At 47.3% G+C, this 19,754-nt stretch overlaps 1 pseudogene; it reads left to right on the top strand.

Annotated features, from left to right (window-relative positions):
* Positions 1-6,369: 6,369 nt before the first annotated feature.
* On the top strand, positions 6,370-19,457 carry LOC100762100 (annotated as a pseudogene).
* Positions 19,458-19,754: the final 297 nt, after the last annotated feature.

Raw genomic sequence — 19,754 nt, 5'->3', positions numbered from 1 at the left:
TGAGATGGAAGAGTAAGCAAAACCAACTCTTTCCTTCCTAAGTTGCTTTTGGTCATGGCAGTTATCATGGCAACAGGAACCAAACTAGGATAGAGGAGGCGAGACAGCTGCAGTCACGCATAGAAGACTGAGGGAGGCCGAATGTAGGACAGGTGGGGAAGGAGCAGAAGAGGAGACCCTGGCAACAGCCTTGAGTCGTAGCCGTGGGGTTGGGTGACAATGTGCTCCTGGGGAGGCTGAATCCCAGATCCCCAGTTCAGGAAGAGAAACCGGGAGGCAATGGGACTGGGACGGAGGCCTGGGTCCTCAGTTTGGTTTTCGATGCATTTAAGTAAGGTGCTGGTGGCTTTGCAGAGTCCCCTAGACCACCACCAAGCAAAGGCATCCGGGACGCCTAGATGAGGGGCTTCCTTCCAGGGAAAAGCGTGGGACTCCACAGCTCCGTGCCACCATCAGCTCACTTCCATGCCACCCTGGACCTCACCATTGGTGCTTTCCTGGCCAGGTCTCTTCTGGTTTCCCAGAAGGGCTACTCAATGCTGTCTCCTCCCTTCTCAAACTGTCCCCAGCCTCCTCACTTCACAGGAAAGCAGGGATCTCTGCAGTTTCCCCTCATTGAGTTCACGAATCTATCCTCTCCTCTCCCTCCTGGTCCCTAAGCCTCACTCTTTATCAGCACCGGGATCCTCTTCTGTGAGTTCCTTTCCTTGTTCTGGTATTGATCTCTAGTTTCCCAAAGGCCCTTTCTCTCCAGCAGTAAAGAAGAGCAAGTGCGACCCCATCTTTAAGATGACAAAGCCCTCCCCAGCACCAACTAGAACATGTCCTTGCTCAGGTTCACCAAGTCTTAAGAGATAATCTTCACTTTGATGCCCACTTCCTCTCGTCCCCTCCTCTCCACCCACGAGAGTCTAACTTCCACCTCCATTGCCAGTCACTGGACTTTCTTGTTATGAAATGCTATAGACATGCCTGACCCTGCTGAGTGCTCTTGACCAGGTCTCAGCTTGTTGTCCCAGCTATTCCTGTGAAGGTTTCTCTCTCTGGCTCCCTTCTTCCAGCCTTGACTCCTCAGTCCTGTGTCCGTGCATCCCAGCACCACACCGTGTCTGCTTCAAATAGGGATGCTTCTCTATTGCCACCTTCCCAGCAAGATCCTTGTCATCTCTGTCTGTGCAACATTTCCTTCTCCGGTCCCCAGTGCACAGCACAGTCCCTACTCTGCAGCCCAGTTGCAAACTGACTATGGGGGTTTATGGTTTGTTTCCCCGGACCTACAAGTTATAGGATCTTACATGTAAACTCCTGATGTAAGGCTGTTGTTTAGAGTCTGTGGACGGACATTGCTAGGATTAGATACAGCTGTGCTTGATGTAGAATCCCCAAATAAGCAGACATTTGACCATATAAGGTTTTATTCTCTAATAGTCTAGAGCCTGGGGTTGAAGACAGAAAGCCTTATACTTCCTCCTCAGAAGGAACTCTGGTTCATTTTGCTGTGTCTCTGAGCTTTTTCTTCTGGGAGCATCTTCCTGGCCCCATCTTCCATGCCACCCCTGAAACTGGCATTGGTGAATGGCTCCCCTGGGGACATCAGGGTGTTCAGGGTCTACATCCCACTGCAGGTTCTTAGCTAAGGGACTATTAAGTCTATGGCAAGTCACAGTCATTGCTTTCTTAGTTTTTTAGTTCCTTAAATACACAATTCTTTAAAAGGCTGTTCTAGTTAGGGTTACTATTGCTGTGATGAAACACCATGACCAAAGCAACTTGGGGAGGAAAGGGTTTATTAGACTTACATTTCCATATCACTGTTTATCATTGAAGGAAGTCAAGACAGGAACTCAAGCAGGGCAGGAGCTGATGCAGAAGACATGAAGGGGGGTGCAGCTTAGTGGCTTCTTCCTTGTGGCTTGTTCAGCCTGCTTTCTTATAGAACCGAGGACCACCAGCCCAAGGATGGCAACACCCGCAATGGGCTGGACCATCACACATCAATCATTAAGAAAATACCCTACAGGCTGGCCAACAGCCCGATCTTATAGTGGCATATTCTCCATTGAGGATCTCTCCTCTCTTGACTCTCGATGGTGACAAGTTGACATAAAACTAGCCAGCACAAAGGCTTAGCAGGCTTTCATTCTGTTTGCTGTAGTCACTTTCTCTTGCAAATACCATAGCTAAAGATCTAGTGTAGACTTTGGAATAGGTATTCCTGGACAACTCCTCCCAGGGCCCTGGAAACACTGTCCCTCCCTCCTCTAATGAACCTTGGATGTTTGGGACTTAACTGGAAGATGACCTTCTTCTGCACTGGTCTCCTCCCTGCATCCTTTGGACCAAAGTTCAGGGTTTTCCTCTCTCTTTTTAAGGAGGATTACAAATCCATAGTTTCATTGATGCAAAAACTGACAGTATGATATACTTGTTTACATGCAGACAAAACTTTCCAAAGAAACCCAACATATATCTGAAAAGATTTTACAAGTCTGGCAAAAGGGCTCAGTCAATAGAAGCTCCATGACCTGAGTCTGATCCCCTGATCCTACAGTTGGTAAGAATAGAACTCCCTTCTGAAAGTTCTGACCTCTATATGCATATGTGGCATGTCAGTGCTTGCGTGTACACACACACACACACACACACACACACACACACACACACACACACACCTAATATAACCTGCTTAGTCTGTTTCTTTTATGTATGTGATTTCAGGGTTGGTCATTTAGTGTTATCCTGGATAACCAACTGGGAGGCTCATACATTTTATTCCCCTCTGCATTTCTTGGCTGTCTGTAGTTCTTTGTCCGCCGATGGCCCTATAGAGTTAGTTACCCTTCCTAGTTAGGGTGTCTATTGGTGTTGCACTTTGTCAAGTCTGTTTTTAGGCATCCATATTGTTGAAGTATCATCGGTGGAGCTTCTCTGCCACTTCTAGGAGACACACTCCCACAGAAGATTTCCTGGTCCCCTGACTCTTCCCTGCTCTTTCTTGAGCCTTAGATGCGGGAGTTGGGGTATAGGTGTCTCTGTTGGGGCCTGGAACCCCACAGTCACTTGTTCTCTGCATTTTGACCACTTGTTCTTTTTTTTTTTTTTTGGTTTTTCGAGACAGGGTTTCTCTGTGTAGCTTTGTAGCCTATCCTGGCACTCGCTCTGGAGACCAGGCTGGCCTCAAACTCACAGAGATCCACCTGCCTCTGCCTCCTGAGTGCTGGGATTAAAGGCGTGAGACACCAATGCCCAGCTTATTTTTTTTTTGAGATTTTATTTATTATGTATACAATGTTCTGCCTGCCTGTGTCCCTGCAGGCCAGATCTCATTATAGATGGTTGTGAGCCACCATGTGGGTGCTGGGTACTACTGTGTACATGTGGAGGTTAGAAGACACTTTGGGAATTCAGTTCTCCCCTCCACTGTGGGCTTCAGGGGTCAACCTGAGCCAAGCACTTTTACCCTCTGAGCCAATACCAGCCCCAGTACCAATACTCTTTAAAAAAAAATAGGAAAAATGGTTTATTGAGTATACTGCTAGAGGGCAATAAGTAGAGTAGCTTATAGCTCCACAACACTCTGCATACTAAGACAATTGTCTGGCTGAGAAATCTCATGTTGGATGTCACAAGCTAAGTGTTTTTATCTTTCTTAGCATTTTTCCCCTTTATAATCTTTATTCTGCTCCTCAAACACGGGAATGTTTGAACTGATCAGGGGGAAGGTTACATGTACTGAATCCAAAAGAGAAATGCAGTTAATCCCACTTGTCAAAACAGGATCTTGTTTACATAATGAAGGACTTCCTATTTTGCTGAGGGTAAGTCCAGAATGTGTAAGAGGGTCTGTCTGTCTGTCCATCCTATTCCCCGTTCCCCCCACCAAGCCCTGGCCTGACACTTTTCACAATGACTACACTGGACTTTTCAGTTCCTTCAGCAGAATTTTGCTTAGCACTTTCTTAAATGCTGGAGTGTGATCTGGAAACCCCTTTGCCTCTCTATGTCATCATCATCATCATCACCATCATCATCATCATCATCACCATCATCGCCGCTATTTTTGATACAGTCATGCTATGTAGCTCAGGATACCCTCAGACTTGTGATCCTCTTGACATCCTCCTGCCTCAGCCTCCCAAGTGCTGGGATTAAAGGTGTGGATGCCTTTTTAGCTTTCCTTTAAAAAAAATAATGGGTATGTGTGTATGGTATGTATACCTTTGAGCATGTGTGTTTACATGTGAATATGGCCACCTGAGTATGACATCAAGTGTCATTCTGAATTGCTTCTCACTTTATAAATGGAGGCAAGGTCTCTCACTGAGCCTAGCTAGTCTAGCTAACTAGCTTACTCCAGGGAGTGCCTGTTTCTGCCTCACACTCTGGAATTACAGGTGAGTCACCATGCATGCTTGGCTCTGGGTCCTTGGAACCCATGTAGTGTTGCTCATATGTATTTGTGTGTAGGGCTGGCCACTTGGGCTTGGATAACCTATCAGGGTTATCCCTAGGGGGAGAATTTATTCTCCCTCTCTGTATACATTGGTTATCTGTAACTCTTCATCTAGGGTGGGCGCCTCATGAATTTCCCTCCACCCACATTGGCTCATCTACTGGTGTTGTCATTGTTTGACAACCATAGTGCTGAGATCCCTATCACATCCAGGAGACACTATTTAGTAGCAGGCTCTTACAGTCCTCTACCTCTTCTTCTGCGGTGTTCCCTGAGTCTTACATGTAGGGATTTTGTTGTAGATGTACCAATTGGGGTTGAGCTCCCACAGCCATGAATTCTCTTTTAATTCATCAATTCCCCCTCACTGCCCAGATTTCACTCCTTGGGAGGATTACCTGGGCCTTGGCATCCACTGAACTGTCCCCACACTTTGTGATGATTGACTGAATTATTCTCAGGGAGTACTAAGACCCTTTGCTCCCTGTGGGAACATCAGCCACAAAAAGTCAGGAACAAAGCCAGCTCCTCCGTGTACCTGGCCCCTAGGAGGCCCTGTAACCTCCACTTCGGATGGGAAGATGCATTTTTACAATGCAGATCTTCTTGAAGCCCTTTTCTACTCTAAAGTGCAGCTCTCTTGTGTAACTTCCAAGGTCCTGCCCAACCAGGTCCCTTCTTCTCTCGTCAGCTCCTCCCATCTTTATCTAGGTTAAACCATCCCTCGGTCTGTGAAGGAGCTGAACCTTTTGCTTACTGGTCTCTAGATGTGGCATTCCCCACTTCCCAGGATAGCCCATTCTTCAGCCTCCAGCCTTTAGCTAGAAGATGAATTGTTTAAGTGACTGGCCTGTCCATTCTTCCCCATTCTAGGTTTCAGGAACTGTGCTGAGAGCTCAGCACTAAGGTGATAGGTAGATAAGATAGCCCTGATCTTTCCCTGACTATTTGGATCCTCAGTGAGACAGCTGGCTTTCTTCTGCCCCCTCCCCCAGCTCTCACATTGCTTTAACACAGTTTTAATGGCTGTTGACTGGTTCTTGCCTGCACCAGCCAGAGAGCACCCTGGTCCCCATTCTGGGGATTGGACCTACAGCCTCGCATCTTCTGGGCTAGTGCTTTATCCCTGATCTATATATCCCCAGCCTCTTTTTATTTATTTATTTTTTTATTTTGAGACAGGGTCTCACTAAAATGTCTAGGGTAGCCTTGAACTTGATATGTGGTTCAGGCTGGCCTTGAATTTCAGCTCCTCCTACTTCAGCTTACAAAACAGCTGTGATTAAAGGCTTTCATTAATAATCCCATTATCACGAATAGTTTGTTGACTGAATCTATGAACTTTTAAAGTATTGTGCTAGAGATTAGAAGAAATGGGAAATAGCATTCACTGTGGGTAGGAGACACAGAAGAGAGTGGACAGGGGGCAAGGAGGAGGGCAAAGGTGAAGAGGTTCCCTATCTTTTTCCTGAAAAAACACTTGAATCCAGGTGGAGAAGGGCACATGTAAGATTGCATTTAATCTATTACAAGAATAGCTAAACTCAGAGAGACAGAAGATAGGTGGGCAGTTCCCAGGGCCTGGGCAGACGGGAGGGAAAGGAAGACTAATGTCTGTGGGGTTTTCTTCAGGGGTGATGAAACTTTGGGAACTAGACAGAGGTGACATTTTCACAACATCACGAGTGCGCCAAATGCTGCCAAATTATTTACTTAAAAACTGTCTATCTCAATTCCACATCAAAAAGAGGGAAAGGGAAAAAGAAAAAAGGGGAGACAGGGAGGAAGAAGGGAGTAGAGAAGGAGTGAGGAAGAGAGAGGAGAAAGGAGAAATGCCAGCATGGGAGTAGAAAGAAGGAGCGAGGAAGAGAGAGAAGGGAGAGGCAGAAAAGAGTTTGTTCTTTTTACCTCAGTCCATGACTGGCCTGGTCCAAGTGACTCCTCAGAGTCTGGGGCTGCCTGGTGCTGTTCTGAAGCGGGGAAGGGGCTTCAGGAGGCCCCTGGACACAGTCCAGTGTGAATCAGGACATGGGTCAAAGAGCTTCCGCAGCACACCCATGGAGGCTCAGTGGGTGCTGTTTACACCACTGGGGTTTGTTTTGTTTTGGTTTGATTATAACTGTGCCCTGGCTCTTCCCTCTTTGGATAAGAAAGCATGAAACTTATTCCGGATTTTAAAAGCACCCACAGCTAAGAGACTTTGGATTTTTAAAGAGAACTTGAATTTTTCAAGGGTTGAACATTTTTAAAGACTGTGATTTTTTTCCCCAAGTTGAACCACGTGTTTGTGTATCAAGTTGACAACTGATAATAGTAATTACAAGTCCACTGACTAGTACTGGTTGTCAACTTGACTAACCTGGGAAGAGGGACCCTCAGCTGAGGATTGCCTTCATCAGCTTGGTATGTCTGTTTCGAATTTTCTTAATTATTGATGTAGGAGGAGCCAGCTCACTGTAGGTAATGCTACCCCTGGACAGGTGGTCCTGGGAAGTGTAAGAGAGAGAGCTGAGCGTGAGGCCAAAGCGAGTCAGTACACAGTGTTCCTCCATGCCCTCTGCTTCAGTTCCTGCCTTGACTTCCCTCAATGGTACACTGTCACCTATAATTCAAAGGGCACCTTTCTACCCCTGGGTTCCTTTTGGTCATGGTTTTATCATTGCAATCGATTGTGGACTAGAAGAGGTGGCAAGACAGGAGGCTGGGTGAGCTGCACCCAGACTTAACTCTCAAAATCAAGGTAAGTGGGAAAGCATGCAGACATGCATGCGGTCAAGCAGCAGCTACCTAAGTATGGAAACAGAAGCTCTGCAGGAGGTTCTTGCTATAGTGACTAACGGCCAGATGAGCTTCACTAAATCACTTTTCGTCTTTACTGCTGGTGAGGATGTGGGTGGTACTGCTGCTTCGAGAGATACTGTGAGTGTATATGACACTGAACAGACTCTTACTGTGTGATTCAGGAGTTGTGTTTCCTGTCCTTACCCAAGGCAGCAGGAAGTCACACAAAAAAATAGGCACTCACAATTTTTGTTTTGAGACAGGTTTTCTCTACATAGTTCTAGCTGTCCCAGAACTCCCTATGTAGAACTTGAACTCACAGAGATCTTCTTGCCTCTGTCAATCAAGTGCCTGGCTTGCACCAATGTTTTACAGAAGTAAATGTTCATTAGTGCCGCTTTACTGGATAAAGGATAAATAAATTGTACCCATCTAGGCAATGGAATATTATTCACTGCTTACATGATATGAACCATTAAGCCATGAAAGACCATGGAGAACCATAAATGTATATTTCTAAGTGGAAAGAGTGTCATGATTGGAGTGGGAAATGGTCCCATAAATCCATGTGTCTGAACACTTGGTCGCAGGCTGGTGGCACAGTCTTAGGGTGTACCCTGCACAACTGCAGCCTGATTGGCCTCCATCTGAGCTCTCTGCTTCCTCACTGTTAGCTCATAACAAGCCACTGACATATACTACCTCTCTCTCTCTCTCTCTCTCTCTCTCTCTCTCTCTCTCTCTCTCTCTCTCTCTGTGTGTGTGTGTGTGTGTGTGTGTGTGTGTGTGTGTAGGGGGGATTCTCACTTCCATGGAGTCACTGCCATCATGTCTTCCTGGAAATGATGGACCAAAATAACCCTTACCTTAAATTGTTTTGCCAGCGTTCTGTCCCAGTGATGAGGAAACTCTGAAAAGGGCTACTTGCAACTACATAATATTCTGGAAAAGGCAAAAGTATGACAATAGTAAAAAGACAGTGGTTTCCAGGGGCTGGGGAAACATGGGGTGCATGGAGGAGTGGGGAGGATTTTCAGGACAGGGAAACTATTTTATATGATACAATGGTGGATACATGATATTACTTAGTTGTCAAAGCCCTTGAGAATACAACTCCGAGAGTGAACCATAATGTAAACTTTGGGCTGTGGGTGACAATGAAGATCAATCTGGGCTTGCAGACTTAAATAATTGGCCATTCTTGCTCAGGAGTTTGATAAAAGGGAACCAGGAATGCTTGGGACCAGGGACTCCATACTTGTGTTCATTTTTCTGTGAACTTAAAACTGCTTTTAAAAATTAAGTCTCTTGGTCTTGGGGGGATGATAAACCACTTGCTGCACAAACAGGACTGTCTACATGTGGATCCCCAGCACATATGAAAAGTTAGCACTGTGCTCATCTATAACCCAGCACTAGGAGGGTGGAGGCAGGAGGATTCTGGGGCTCTCTTGGTAAGTCAGCCAAGTCAAATGGATAAGTTCCAGGATCAGGGAGAGACTCTGTCTCAGAGGGTAAGATGGGGAGCAATCCAGGAAGACACTCGGCACCAGCCTCCAGGGGCCTGGACACATGCATGCACACACATCTCCAAACACATGCATGTACCTACATGAACATGCCATTCCCTAACCCATGGTTGTCCATGTATGTCTATGGAGAAGGAAGACCAAACACAAAGCAGAAGATAGGGTAAAAGACAGGTTTGAGGGAAAGGATGTTCATTTTCTAATCACCCGTTGAATCCAGCCCTGCAGTCTTTGTCAAGGAAAGTGGGTTTGGTCCATTATCGTGTAGCCCTAAAGTGGGGTGTCCCATGGACAGTGTTGGAATGCTACCATCAAATTTCTCCACCCAAATTTCAGATTCTGAACTCCAGATGCTCACATGCCTGCAGCACATCTCTATTCCAAACAGCCCCTGAGCACATGATAGATACCTCTGCCAGTGTTCAGCCATCTCTGACCCCCTAACCCTGGGCATTTAGGACTAGCAGGGAGGCCCACTTGGCTGTGCCCCAGGCATGTCTTCCTGACAGGATGTCTTTTACTCTGAAGCTCCTGCTTCTGCTTGGCCCACATGGCCCTTCAGGGCCACAGTTACCATCACAAAGAACTACCACCACCCCCCCCCCACACACACACATACATGGTGTCATTCCTGTGCTATACCATACTATGGCCCCGGAGTAAGTGTGAGCGGGTGATCAGTTGAGGGAGACCCAAAGGTGACCTTGCCAGCTGGGCCCAGCTAGAGACCTATAGAGGATCCACAAAGAATGGCCACCAGAACCTAGATAGCTTTGATTTGGGAGCCTGCATGTCACACGCAGTAACATACAGTGGATATTATCATTGACCCAGTGAAAGACAGGAAAATTGAGATAGAGACTTGGTAGCTTGAAACAGGCAAACAAGAACTTAAGCCCATTGTCTAGATCATCATGCCCTTGGAGCTGTGTCCTGTGTCACACCTGTAGCTACACCCTCAGGGCATAACCTCTCTGCTAAGCAGGAACACACTAAGTGGAGGGCTGTGGATTGAATGAAGCCCTACACCTGCTTCCCTGCCTCAGGCCCTGCCCACTCTGCCTTGTATACTTAACCTTTGCAGGGTACTGCCAGGATGTTCTGAGCCTGGTCTGTGGCCAGCTCCATTGGTCACCACTTGGCGATGCCTTGCCCGCCCTGAGGTACCAGGTCTGGGGTCAAGCCACTAGGGCAGCTCTTTGGCACCTGAGCCCCAGTAGGCTGCCTGAGATCTTCCTGCCACTTGGCTCTGTAGTGGGAAATGGGGGCATGAGATGTCCAGGCATATGTGTATATTTGGAGTGGGTGACGGGATTGTCACTGGCTTTGGCCCTCCTTGCTTGCTTCCTCATTCCTCACCCGTAAGCACTGAACCATCCAAGAGCAGTCCCAACCCTACCTCCTTGGTCAAGTTCTTGCAGACCCTTCCTCATCCAGTCAAGCCCTTTCTTCACCTCCACCTCCACCCAATTTCACTTATATCTAAAGAGAAATGACCTAAACACTCACTGGGCACAGGGCCTGGCCGTACCTCCTAACAGGTGCATGCTGCCCTTTCTTCTGTGTTCATCCCTGCCTGGGGCTGGTACAGCCTCTCCTCCAGAGCACCCACACACAGATGAAGGACTGATGGATTACTTTTGGCCTGCTGGGGTCACTGGCATTTCTTTTCCCCTCCTTGGCCTTCCCTATTTGTAGGAATTCTACAGAATTGTTCTCTCCTCAGAGGCCTTTTGGGGGTTCCCTAAACAGTGAGTCCCCTGCCCAGTCACCACAGAGCTCTGCACACATTTCTTAGAATGTCTCCTAGGGCTTCTGGTACTGTGGGTTCAGGTTCTATACTTAGCCTAAGAGGACCTGGAAGGGATGGATACATGCCCTCTTTTTAAAATTTTGAATAATTTTTTTGTTTTATTTTTTATTTTATTTTATTTTATTTTCCGAGACAGAGTTTCTCTGTGGCTTTGGAGGCTGTCCTGGAACTAGCGCTTGTAGACCAGGCTGGTCTCGAACTCACAGAGATCCACCTGCCTCTGCATCCCGAGTGCTGGGATTAAAGGTGTGCGCCACCAACACCTGGCTTGGATAATATTTTTTAAACTTTAAAAATTAGATACTTTATAATCCATGGATATATGCACATTGTAAACAAAAAAAAAAGCTTTAAAAAATGAAAAAACACCAGGTGTGGTGGCATACATGACATACACCTGTAAGCCCAGCACTTGGGAAGTAGAGGCAGGAAGATCAGGAGTCAAAGCCATTCTTAGATACATAGCAAGTTCAAGGCCAGCCTGGGATATGTGAGACTTTGTCCCAAAGAGAGAAAAACTTCAAAAAAAAAGAACAAGAATGTAAGCCATGACCCCCTCTCCCCAAAATACTAGAGTGTAGTTTTATTAGTATTTTTCTTTCTGTGGATTTTGTTTTTTGTTTGTTTTTGTTTAGTTTTGAGACAGGGTTTCTCTGTGTAAAAGCCCTAGCTATCCTGGAACTCGCTCTGTAGAATAGGCTGGCTTCGAACTCACAGAGATCTGCCTGCCTCTGCCTCCTGAGTGCTGGGATTAAAGGTGTGCGCCACCAGTACCCAGCTCTTTTTGTGTTTTTAATTTATTTTTGTTGATTTCCTATGTGAGTACTGTATTTTCATCATTTCCACTCTCCGCCCCCCTCTCTCTCAAATTCGTGTCCTCTTTTATTAATTGTTGTTTCTCTCTCTCTCTCTGTCTCTCTGTCTCCTCTCTCGCTCTCTCTCTCTCTCTCTCTCTCTCTCTCTCTCTCTCTCTCTCTCTCACACACACACACACACACACACACATACACACACACACACCTGGTGCTAACAATCATCCCATCCCCTCTTTTGAGATATTCACTAAACCTTGGGTGCAGGAGTTATGTCATAGGTATATCAGTTGGGGTTGGATACCCTGGTGGTCTTTATCTGTTTCGAAAAGAAGCTTCTTTGATGAGGGGCAAGAGCTACCTACACACACGTATGTATGAGCTTAAAGGATATGGATGTATAAGGAAATCATTCTGGTTTAGGAAAGTAGGTTTTCCTCTAGGTCCATGATCCATCAGGCACAAGTAGCTGGCTACAGTTTATGGTACCACAAATTCCCTCCTGTTGAATGGGCCTTAAATCCATTTAGACAGCTTTTGCTACCACCGATTGAGGGAGGGTTAATATTTCAGCATATACATTTTTTATAATTTTTTATTTTGTGTTGATTGTTTTTTTGTGTGTGCATGTATGTCTGTATGACTGTGTGAGGTATCAGAACTAGAGTTACAAACAATTGTGACCTGCCAGGTGGGTGCTGGTAATTAAACCTGGATCCTTTGGAAAATCAGTCAGTACTCTTAACCACTGAGCCATCTCTCCAGCCCTGATCATATGATTTTTAAGGGGAATACTTTTTAAATTCTGTATGGATTAAGTTATTCAATGGTTACAATAACAGAAGGAAACTGAGTCACAAAGTTGTTAAGTTTCTTAGCAAAATTCACACTGAAGTAAGGAGCTGGACCATGTCCAGAAATGTTACCTTCTCTTTTCTTTCTCTTTCACTTCCCGCTCTTCCTTCCTTCTCTCCTCTCCTTCCCCCCACCCCATGTCTTCACTACTGGGAATTAAGCCTGGGGCTAAGCAAATCACTGAGCTACAGCACCAGCCCCTTTAGCCCTTTTTAAATCTTAAAAGAAAATGTGACAAGCTCTTACCAATGTGACCAAACCGGCCATGTACTTGCCTTATAAAGTGGGTCTTAAATTTGTGATCCTTCTGCCCCAGTCTCCCAGAGCTCACAGGCTTGTGCTGCCAGGCCTGACTCTGACCATTTTTCTGTCTGGTTTTTTTTTTGGGGGGGGGTCAGGGACTGGAGGCTGGAGGTGCAGAGATATTCAATAGGTATTTATTACAGAAGGAGGGAATGGCTTCCAGGACTTTTAGAACATAGGCCAGGTTGCACCTGGGATTTAGTCACTCACCAACCCGTGGCTCGTCATGTATGCCTATGGAGGAGGAAAATCAGACATTAAGCAGAAAATGAGATGAAAACAGAGGGGTTGGGGAAATGGAGTTTCACCCTTTATTCACCATTGAGCACAGCCCTCAAGGCTTTCTTAAGGAAAATGGATTGAGGTGTGAGGTGTCACATGGACAGTGTTGGTATGCTACTGTCAAATTTCTCCATCCAAATACCAGATTCTGGACTCCAGTGTTGTTTTATCTAAGTTATTCTATTACCATTGAAGACTCAGGAGGCAGATATTGGAGTAAAGACCCAGTAGATCAAAGAAACAGAGGAGGATCGACCAGCTGACCTTCCTTTTTTTTTTTTTTTTTTTTTTTTGAAACCCAGCAAGTGCGTCTCTCTCCACAGGTCCCAGACCAAAAAGACTGAGAATCTCTAAGTCCCTCCCTACTCCGTCCTGTGCGTTTTCTCTGTCTTCCTGGATCCTCCATACTCTCTACGGCTAATTCTTGTCAACTAGTCACTGGCTCCACCCCCTGATCCAAAGTTAATTTTATTAACACTGTCTCAAATGCCCTGCAACACTCCAGGTGTTCACATGTCTCAAGAGAATGCTTCTCATCATTCTCAAAGATCTAGCTGGGCAAGATTGCATAGGAAGGATGATCTCTCAGTGACCTGGCCAACTGAGTCCTTCAGGCCAGCAACCTTGGCTAAGGTGAGACTAACATCTGCCCTGTGTAACAGCTCATTTTGGTCATGGTGGCAAAGGGCACAGTAACTCTCAGGGCCTAGGCAGGTCTCTGGCTGGCTGGCCAAACAGTGGGTATGTCCCAGTTTCCTGTCAGAAAGGGCAGAGAATGATTGTCTTAGAGCACTCATCCCTCAGAGGACTCAAGCTTTAGAAGTATAGTCCAGTCAGCCCAGATTGCTGTAGGCCGGGAGCAGCACACACACACTATTCTTGTTTTGTTTTTGAGACAGGGTTTCTCTGTGTAACCCTGGCTGTCCTGGAACTTACTCTGTAGACCAGGCTGGCCTTGAACTCACAGAGATCTGCCTGTCTCTGCCTCCCTTGCTCATCTCTATTCTTAGTCTCTTAACCAGAGGTTACCTTGCTCCAGGATAGCACCTATAGAAAGACATCAGGGGCTCAAACAGAGAAATAGTTTTTATTTTAGGCATAGGCTGTTGGTATGAAAACACGTGAATACCATACATCCCATTCCTCCCACTCACCCATGCATAGCTGGGTTTCCTCTATAACATTCCCAGGCACAATGTTTCTCAGTCTTTGTTTGAACTATCCCATGGATGGGAAGGCCTCACCTTCCAAAGCAGCCCGAAACATCCTCAGGCAGGTCCTGTGATTAGCAAGCTGTCCTTATACTGACCCACCTGCTTCCTGCTTGGTTTCCAGATGACTACTGGCTTTCATGGCTTTTCAGGTATTTGAAGGCAGGTGATGGCTTTCTCCCTTAAAGAGGGTTCATCATGAAGTGTTGCAGCAGAGAACTCCACTTCCAGAGGGAGTTGTATTGGGTTTCTATGGATCCACACATGGGCATGGGTCAACCACATGGCAGATTAGTGGGCCCTTCTGAGAGTGGACTTCATATGCGTGTTAGGAGAGGGCCTCACCCCACTGTATGGACCCTGAGGGAGTATTTCCAGGTCTCCAGTCTTAAAAAAAGGGATGCAGTATCTGGTAGCATGAATCTATCCATCAGACTTCCAGGCCTGGCTTCTACCACATCCAGGTTGGGATTGAGTGATGGTGAATCTTCACTGTCATGTTGGATAGACTTGCAGTCACCTAGGAGACACAGTTCTGGATATGTCTGTGAGCGTTTCCTAAAGAGCTGTGACTGGGGATGGAAGAACTACCCTGGATGTATTAGTTTGCCTTCTGTTGCTGTGATAAATACCAAGACCAAAAGCAGCTTGGGGAGGAAAGGGTTTATTTTGATCTTACACTTCCAGGTAAACAGTTTATTGCTGATGGGAGTCATGGAAGGAACTTGGAGGCAGGAACTGAGGCAGAGACCATGGAGGAGTGCTTCTTACTGGCTTGCCCCTTCCAGCTTGCTCATCCTGCTTTATAGTACCCAGGACTACCTGCTCATGGGTGGTAGCACCCACAGTGGGCTGGGCCCTCCCACATGAGTCAGAAATCAAGAAAATACCCCATAGACAAGCCCACTAGCCAATCTGATGGAGGTGATTCCTCCATTGAGCGTCCCTCTTCCTAAGTAACTCTAGTTTGTGTCAAGTTAACAAAAACTAAACAACTGATTCCCAAACAGACTAAAGCGGAGAAAGCAGATGGAACACCAGCAGTGTGACCAGCTCTACCTTGCGCCCCAGCTGCCACAGCTAGAGTCACCCTCACCACCCTGCCTCCCCTGCCATAGCTACAGTGACTGTATCTTCAAGCCTGAGCCACAAGAAACACTTTGTTCCTTACATTGCCTTTGTTGAGCATTTTGTTGTAGCAGCTAAGCAGCTAAAACTAGAAAAGTAACTAATACAGATCCCTAAAGCAAGTTGCTTGAACTCACTGAACTTCATTTAGCTTGTCATAAAATGAAGACATTCCTATTGTGTTATTATGATGGTCAAACGATGTCACAAATGTGAAAAATATTTTGTAAACCAAAATACAAATAGACTCTGCAAATAATTAATCAGATTAAATGGTAAATAAAAGAGCTTATAGGAATGCCTTTATCCTGGGCTCTTCTAGGGGATGACTGTGTGCAGCAGAGTTGTCTTTAAAGGAAGACATTGGTACCTTGTGGCCCTCAAGGACAGTGCTCACTCTCCCTGTCCTCATGACCCATCTCCTCAAGTTCTTCATGCCATGTTTCCAGGAGAGGACTCTGAGCCCAAGTATCCCTCCCTGGCTTTGGAGACTGGGGTGAATGGGGTCTGGTTCTCCTGGCTGTTTATCGACCCCTCTCCCCTTCTCTCCTCTCCTGAGGCCTCAAGGCTACCTGCTTGTCACCACCACCATCACCATCCTGCTCAGCCTCTAGTTTAGAATAAATTCCCATCTCCAATTAGAGTGGATTTTACTGAGAGAAGCAAGTAGGGACTGGGAGTCAGGGAACACAGCCTTGAGACAATGGAGGGCTCATGAAGAAAGAGGACCTCTCTAAAGGCAGCCCTCCACAATATACAAAACTGTGGTTGAGTTCAGGCCATTGCATCTCTTGTCTAAATGAGGGCTCTTTCTGGCATTCTTTGACTCTCTACACGGACTCTATGCCTTCTAGCTAACCATCCATAGCTCCATGTTGGCCTTCTGAACAGTCACATGACTAGGCAGAGATGGCTGCCACCCTCACCTCCAATGTACAAATAGCTTCTACAAATAGCAGTGTGTCACCACCTGCCGAACCCCAATCTGGTTTGTCCTGAGTTAGCAGAACTGCCTGGGAGATGTACTTCCCAGGTTGGGTTGGCTTGGCACCCTGTCCTTCCTCATGCCACACAGTGCCTCAAGGATAGTAGTGCCACATAGGAGGGGACCCTGCCCAAATGGCCTTGGGAGACAAGAGGTGTGGTGGCCCTGGAAGGGGGTAGGGCAGAGAGGCCTCTGTGTGTGTGTCACTGTCAAGACACATTCTACTCCAAGGGCCAGTCCTGCATTCCAGGGGTAGTGGCCTGGCCAGCAGAGGTATTTCCATGGACAGTACAGGTACTGGGCTGAGCTTGACAACTTCCTCTCTGCCTGTCCCATCCTCTTTGCTTGGGCTCCCCAGCTATAAACAAGGAACAAGTCCCATCTCTTACCTGCCCCAGGGGGACATTGAGCAGGAGTGAGATAATGTCTGCTGCTCCTCAGTCTCTACCAGGGAGGCAGCTCCAGACAGTCTATTTTTACTACTTAGAACTCAGTCCCACTCCCAATGGGATGTCTGGTCACTTGTGGTCTCCAATGAGGCACAGGGGGCCAGAGCATCCTACGAGACCCAAAGGCTTCCTCTTGGCATGGTGAGGGAGGATCCCAGGGCCAGCTTTGGCTCTCTGAGGCCTGAGGCCCTGGGCCCTGCTTAACTACAGCATAGCCCATTGTTTGGAGTTCAAGGGGCCGCCTTAGGCTCCTGGCATTCTGGTTCAACCAGGACTGGGGCAGCTGGGTGTGGCCATGGTCTAATGAGCTGGGTGTGCCCAGAGGAGTTAAGAGCCGGGGGTGACAGCTGTGGGCAGGTCCCCACCCACACAGGTGGGCAGGCAGCTTGCACAACAGTCACCTGTATGCTAGGAAGCCATGCAGCATTCTTGCCACGTATTTATTTTTACAGAAACAAATGCTCAACTTTGGAGGTGGGGCGGGGCTATTTCTAAATATATAAAAGTCATTGTGTTAGCGCTTTTGAACCTCTGAATCTATTGTATGAGGAAAACCGATGCCAATCTGTAGTTTCCATCAATTACAAAGAAGACAGAATGTTGGAAATGCAACAGGCTTCTTACCTTCTCCCACCCCACCCACTCACCCTTATGCACCATTGTTAAAACAAAGAAACTTGGCCCTTTCTCAGTCTTGGTGGACAGGGGAGCCTTCCTCCTCAGACACCCTTCACTCCTCATTTCTGGGAGTGCTCCCTACCCTCTGATGCTCTTGCTGAGAAATAGAACCATGGCCTTGCTGCCTTGGATCCCTTTCTCCAGCTTGTTATCAACAAGATGTGAATGTCTCTGGTGGCTTCCAAATAAAGACCAGATGAACTCATGGGACCATCCATGAACCACTAAACGATGAGTCCTCCACGGATCATTTCTATTTGAGAGGAGCCAGCCTCCTGTCCTGCACCACTTCACTATGGTGGGAATGTGGCCAGGACACTTGTTGACTTGCCCACATTTGTTCCTGGAGCCTGCATTCCAGGTCATGGGGGCAACTAGGATTTAGGATAGAAAGACTGGTTTGTGATCCTTAGAGACCCATGGGAAACCCCAGTAGAGGACAATGGTAGGGGGATGGGAAGGAAACTGGGCTTTTTGAGAATGTGGTCTTGTCTACTCAGGGTGACTGCTATTGAAGTCTAACAACAGACAATTAGGATCTGGAAACAGGGGTCTTCCGGGTGAGTTGGGACCCCAAATGTAGGTGGCTCCTCTAGATTGGTCCAGGATCTCCAGCATTTAGGCTCAAGTGGGGGCATCCTCAACATTCCCATCCATGAAGTGGGACCAGTAAACCCACTTCCTAGAGAACTGTGAGGACCAAATGATGGCATTCTGAGGAGAGTTTTTAGTGTGGCCCTGCCCTATGGATAGTACATCTTAAATATCACCTTTCCTTTCTCCCAGGGCAACCATTGCTGCTCAAGGTCAGGCCCTACCATTGCTCCCAGGGTGTTCTTAGGCCAAGGAGGAGACAGAATGTCTAGTCAACAGGAGATAGGTAACTGTGAAGACTGGATGTCATGGTATCTTACCACAGGTTGTATGTCTAGCTCTTAACTGGCTGAGTTCTTTAACTCATCATGACCCCTGTTGCCAAAGACAACACCTTTTCTCTCCCCTTATTCCACCATCTACATCACTGTTCAACCTACCTGCTGGGTTAGCCCTTCTCCATCTCCTGAGTCCCTCTACCCATTCTTGGTTCATGAGTTATCAGGGCCAGAGGGACTGTGGAAGATCCTAGCCAAGACTGGGGAGCCCATCATAGGGAGACCAGAGCTACACCCTCCTCACATCTCAGCAGATAGTGGCTTAGCAAAGGCCAGGGAGCAAAGGTCATAGGGAAAATGCTATACAGCAGGATAGAGACAGAGTCCGAGCTAGTGGGATGAGGCCTCCCACAGCATGGCTCCAGGCCTTCCCTTGACCCTTCCATCCCTTGATGCCAGCTCAATATAACATATACCTGGACACAGTGAGGGGTGCTGCTCCTCTTTGTGTGTTCCTCCCGGGACCCTCCTGGGCTTGGACTGCCTCACAATTGTCTTCCAATCATTACTTCTTTCTCTAGAGAACTAGCTAGGGCAGCGACTAGTAAACATTTAAGAGGGGAGGGCAAGAAGCCAATCCCATGGTGCAGACCTGCTGAGGGCTGCCCACTCAGCTCAGTCATTGAATCTTCCAGTACCCCTGAGGCCATGAGGACAGGGGTCAGAATCAGCAAACATGTCCCTCCTTTTTTACTTCACCATCAAGGCCAGAGGATGGAACCAAGAAAAGGTAAAATAGACAAGTTCATCACCTCAACACAGACCCAACCGGACCTGGCACAGCAGTGAAGGGTCAAAGGACAGGTGTCCCAGGAGGAGGTTCCAGTCTACGAAAACAAGTATGTGAAGCTTTCAAGAGTAAACCAGAACTTCCCCCAGGCCTGAGCCACCCCAACTGGACCTGAAGGAGATGAAACAGGTCTCTCCAAGACAGCCAAAGGCAACCTGGAGCAAAGGAGGAGGCAACAGCAGGAGATAGAGGCAGAGGCCTAGAGCAGGACTCTAGGTCTCTGGGTGACTCAGCCCGAAGGCCCAGGGCTCTCCAAGGCTCCCAGGCCACCCTTCTAGCTGCTACCACAGAGAAAGCCAAGAAGTTCAAGAACCTAAAGAAGCTGTGGCAGGCAGAGGGACTACAACAGTATATCCAGGGCCTGGAGGATAGCTAGCCCAGCAGAGAGCAATGGATAAGCTGGCCCAGTGAAGGGCTCTGGCAGAGGAGCTGGAGGAGTTGTAACTAGGCCTGTGAAGCTTCAGGAGTAGGGGAGTGAACTGCAGAACAAATCATGGTGTTTTCTGGGGCCCAGAGAGTGTGGGTCATAGCAGTTAGAAGGGGCACCCCCATACTGTCTCACCTCCATTTCCCAGGCCCAACCGTGTCCTCCAGAGTCTAGGCTCATCTTCATTCACCCCCTTTCTGCCTAGCATCTAATTTTGGGCTTTCCCCCTCCCATCCCCAGTGTTCAAAAACCTCAGTGATGGCCCTCGGTACCTCTGCTGCTACTCTGAGTGTTTTGTTGAAAAGAAAACCTGGGATAGGAGTCTG

This window comes from Cricetulus griseus, chromosome 7, assembly GCF_003668045.3.
Source record: "Cricetulus griseus strain 17A/GY chromosome 7, alternate assembly CriGri-PICRH-1.0, whole genome shotgun sequence".
Lineage (NCBI taxonomy): Eukaryota > Metazoa > Chordata > Mammalia > Rodentia > Cricetidae > Cricetulus > Cricetulus griseus.
This window is presented reverse-complemented; position numbering and strand designations above follow the sequence as displayed.